General features: G+C 38.5%; 1 long non-coding RNA gene across 1 annotated transcript; it reads right to left on the reverse strand.

The window, feature by feature from the left end:
• Positions 1-1269, reverse strand: LOC133723388 (uncharacterized). The gene is made up of 2 exons (XR_009852971.1): positions 1099-1269; positions 1-298 (listed from the first exon to the last, which is right to left on the reverse strand). It is a non-coding gene; the product is annotated as an uncharacterized LOC133723388 (long non-coding RNA).
• Between the last annotated feature and the right edge of the window lie 3643 nt (positions 1270-4912).

Below are 4912 nucleotides of genomic sequence, written 5' to 3' on the forward strand. Positions count from 1 at the left end.
TTTAACCCATACTTTAAACTTCAAAATACATTGGATCCACCAAGATATATACATTCGTATTAGTCATTGTTCCACAAAGTCATGAATCAGTGACAATTTATTGTCTTACATTGCATCAGAGACAAAAACATAAGTGTGCTAGAAATGGATACAGTGATTATTAGACTATTTATGATTGCTTGCCCACTTCGCTCACTACTAATGCTTGCTCCTGCTGCCCCTCTTTTCTTTCTTCTACTTCTGCCACCACTGATGTAATATGCCTGCTCCTGCTGCTCCTCTCTTCTTTCTTCTACTTCTGCCACCACTGATGTAATGTTAGTTAACAAGCCAAGGGAAGGAAACCTTTAAAAAATTGACTTGAGAGAATAAATTAACTTTTCTGCAATTGAATAATCTACAACCACAAACAAAAAACAACAACTTATTTCAAGAGGCAGCATGCAATATTCCCACATCAAAAGCCACACTACACATGAGTTGCTACACGCAAGAAGTTGCAGAAAAAGCAAAAAGAAAAAGATTTGCATCTACATCTCTTAATGCAAACCCCACTTTGGAAGGCAGGTGATCTTTCAAAACACAAACTGTGGGAGAATCAGTTCAGTAGCTTTAACATTTGAATATTCACATTGCTGCACAATATTCCTGAAACAATAATTTAAAGAGGCTAAGAGTACATGACTACAATATTTGCAAAATAGTATGAAAGAAATTACAAGCAAATACCCAATGTAGAATATATTAGACTTCAAACTCTGAACAGACATATCAAGAAGGACGCAAGTACGCAACCAAACTCAGGAAATTTAAAAAGAGAAGTGAATCTCACGTGAACTAGAAGAGGAATAAAAATTTATGTAAAATTCAGTTAGAAACTTGTTTACTAGAATAAGTTAAGTAAACTGGGTTACATATAGCATCCAAAGTTTCCCATATGCTAGTAATAAGTCAGTAAAAAGAGGGGTAAAAAGTTCATCATGCTTAACCTGAAATGACAGAAATGCAAGGTCTTAAATTCATTTGGGTAAAAACTACTCATCACATGATGATAAACATCTATATTTCAAACATAACTTTATGTGTATTAATAGTAACCTCTGCAAATGTTCCACCAGCATGACTTCAAGAAGATCAACACATGCCATGCAGTCCTCGATCAGCCAACAATTATGTAAACAGGGAACATAAATTAAAACCAGGAGCAAAGCCAATAATTGTCAAAACCAAGCAGTTGAATAACATCCTAAAATGCAGGTTATGAGACAACATTACCACTCCAGTTTCATGATTGACACAAGTCATCTTGATGCGTGTATGAAATTGTACACTTGGTGACTTCTCTAGATAATCTTTGTCATAGAACAGTTTTAGTTGATATATGCGCCCTTCATGAACAGTCTGAAACAAATTCAATGAGCAAACCATGAGCATTTTCCGTTCGAGATATATCAACTTCCTCAAAACAATGCAGAATTAATTGCAAGAAACAACTCTCGCAGTGAGAAACTCCAAAATGAAAATATTATAAAAAGTGCATTCACTTCAAGCAAGCTGTGATAAAATGCAATATCAAACGAAACTGGACTACACAACCACCTCAAAATATGCACCACAAAAAGAGAATCGACAGAAAATTTGGCACATTACTGCAATGTCAGTAAATTAAAGTTCCAGAGAAATGAAAGATCCATGCTTTGTTCACCCACCAAAATAACAGGAATTGGACGAGCACAAACAAAGTCCAACAAAATCCAAAGATACTTACATCGGAGTAGCATTTTCTATATTTATTCATGCCAAGGAGAAGATCAGGGAGCCAAAATTGGTTTCTTTTATAGTAATACCATAAAGAAGATTTTGGGCCTTGAAGTTAGACCAACATCAGTTATGTGTAAGGTGTACTTAACTAGAGCCAAGGAAAAAAGAAACTAAACAATACCCAATTTGGATTAAATGTGGAGTAAAGGTCGAGCACCAACTTGAAGACAAAAAAAGGTTCAAAACATACAATCCCCCTACAGTGGCAGAGTAAGATTAAGATCTGATGTGGCGCACTCTGTACTGCTCAATATACTTGCTTAAAACGTTGCTTAAGTTTAAGGCAGGATCTCAACCTGTTCTGGTGGTTTTATGCCCGTATATCTAAGAATATCATGCCATGGTGAAAAATTGCATGCCAAAATCCTATGTCATTGTAAACTTAGAATATCTACTGAAACTATGACACCCGAAAGTGCAGGCCAAGGATTTGATTGAATATATCCTGGAAAGGAAACAGACCACTGGAAATTAAGAAGTAATGGTTGTTTTGAAATACGAAAACACTTCATACGAGCAATTTACTCACTACCCAACACCAAATTTCATTCAACGAACCCTAATGTGAAGACTTTAGCAAGCAAAACTTAATCAAAACGAAGCTTACATTCTAAACTTCTTGACAGAGCCTTTCGGAGCGTGGCTTACATCCTCGAATTCTGCTCCACCACAATCTCCATCTTCCCATACTTCTGCTTCTAACATATCGGGGGCGGAGCTGAGAACATCTCCACCACAATACTCCATCTTCCCAAAAGTGAAGAACCCGAAACCTTCCAGTTGATCAAAACTCTGAAATAAAAAGTGAAGAACCCGAAATCAAAAGTGTCATTTGTGATTTGTGAAGAACCCGAAATCCTCCGGTTAATCAAAACCAGAAATCAAAAGTGAAGAATCAGAAATCAAGACCGTGATTTGTGATTTGTGAAATCGAAACTCGTGCATAGTGAGGACGAGAAGACGAGAAACCAGAAACCCCCAAATTTTAGGGCTTACCAGATTCGAAGACAAATCTCAGATTTAGGGCTTCGGATTGGTACCAGAGAGTTGGGGTTCAAGGCTTGAGGGCTTCGGAGGCAATGGATTTAAGGTCGAGGGCTTCGGAGGCGGAGGATTTAGGGTCGAGGGCTTCAGTGTCGGAGAGAGTTGGGGTCGGGCTGGTAGTCGCAGTGGAGTTTTGGAAAGAAAGAGTCGGGGTCTGAGTATGACCGTGAAGTTTTGGAGTCAGTGTGTCTAGGGCTGGTAGTTGTGAAGTGAATGATTTTGTAGGCTTTTTTTTTTTTTTTTTCCAAGTTGGTCGGAATGTGTAGTGGTCCAGGACACATGGCTAGATAAGCCATTAGTTGATGGATGCACGTACGAGGCATCAGACCATGGTTTTTCACTTATGTGTTGTTTGAATGCAACTTTTAAATTTTCAATTTGCCTCCTCTTGTTGCCTGGATGGGAGGGAAATGGGAGAATGGAGGGAAATATTTTGCACCTTACTCTCATACAACAGATACAACTATACTGTTGTACAAGGTCAGTTCAAATTTCGACCCAAATTTGAGCAAGGTGAGGGGAAATTTTTTTTTACATTCAGACAACAGAAAAATCCTTAAAACTGTTGTACAATAATCTTGGACCCAAAAAAATTGATGTACGATCTCCTTATACAACGCCAATCTCATTAAACCTGTTGTGTGAAGCAGTTTCAGTGATCACACAACGGAAATTTTTTTTTCGTTGTCTAAAAAGTGTAGTGTGATGCAGTTTTTGGCATAGTGTGAGATCGAAGAGCAAGCATATGGCAACGCGTGTTGTGAAATTGCTTTTGAGTGAAACACATATAGCCCCTAAACACTTGAGCGGTAATATGTAGTGAACCTATATGTCTATATGTCTATTTGATGGACAAAATACTGTTTACTCCCTATATTTATAGTAGTCGACGTTTCAGTCCCTCACCTTTTAATTTTGATTACCTAAAAACTCCCTAAACTCTCTAATTTCACCCAATTAGTCCTTGCTGTTAATTCTCCGTCAAAATCTCCATTAAATTGCTGACGTGGCATTTCGTACACGCCAAAATATCTATTATACCCTCACTCACTTTTTTTTTAATTATTTATTTTTTTCTCTCTTTTATTTATTTGATTTTTTTTTCTTGTTTTCTCTTCTTATTCTTCCAACTTTCTCTCCTTCTGTTGATCCATCTCATTTAACCCCCAAACATAACAGAAGCCATGGTAATTGGTAAAGGAAATTAATCAAATTGACTACAAACTAATCACAATCACAAGACCAAAGGCAACATATAACTACGAATTCAATAAAACTAATCAATCAAATTAAATACACAAACAACCCTTGCTCTCTCTTCATTCCCCATGGATCAGTCTCACAAACCCAGAAGACCCAAATCCCAGGAAGTAAGCTCCCGCTTCCTATCCCCCACCACACCCGAAACCTCCACACACCCATCTCCAAACCACCCTCTCTCGCCGATATCCGATACCTAAAAACCCAAAACTTATATTGAAGATTCAATTAGAGACAACGCTAAAAAAAACCACAAACCGGTTCAACGAGGATTGCCGAAGCAGCTATCAGCGACGAGAAGCTGAAGTTTGAGCTTGAAGGAGGTGAGATCGATGGAGCCGGACACTCAATTTCCCCTTTCCAGGTTTCCAAACGAGGTCGAAGCTGCCGTCGCCGACAACGAGGTCTTTGTTCAAGTTCTTTGCGAGCTTGACGACTTCTTCCATGGAGACTGTTAATGTTAGAAACCGAAAGCTCTAATTAACATTTAGAAAAAGAGAGAGAGAGAAGACACGATGTATAGTGGTTCGTCTCCCGCCTTAACAGGAGACTACGTCCACTTGAATATTGCACTATATGTGTTTGGGCCTTGCGGCCCAACATGGATTACAAGAGTTGTAATGGGATGTTGAGTAAGTGGGAAGGAGTCTCCTTTTATAGGGAAGGGAGGCTCATTCCTTTACTTGTTTTCCAATGTGGGATGCAAAAACAACTATTCTAGTCTAGAAAGCATATTGTGAAGGCAACTTGGCAAGGTTGGGAAGTTGGCTTCCCGGCAAGCTCTTGA

Source organism: Rosa rugosa, chromosome 7 (assembly GCF_958449725.1).
Source record: "Rosa rugosa chromosome 7, drRosRugo1.1, whole genome shotgun sequence".
NCBI classification, from domain to species: domain Eukaryota; kingdom Viridiplantae; phylum Streptophyta; class Magnoliopsida; order Rosales; family Rosaceae; genus Rosa; species Rosa rugosa.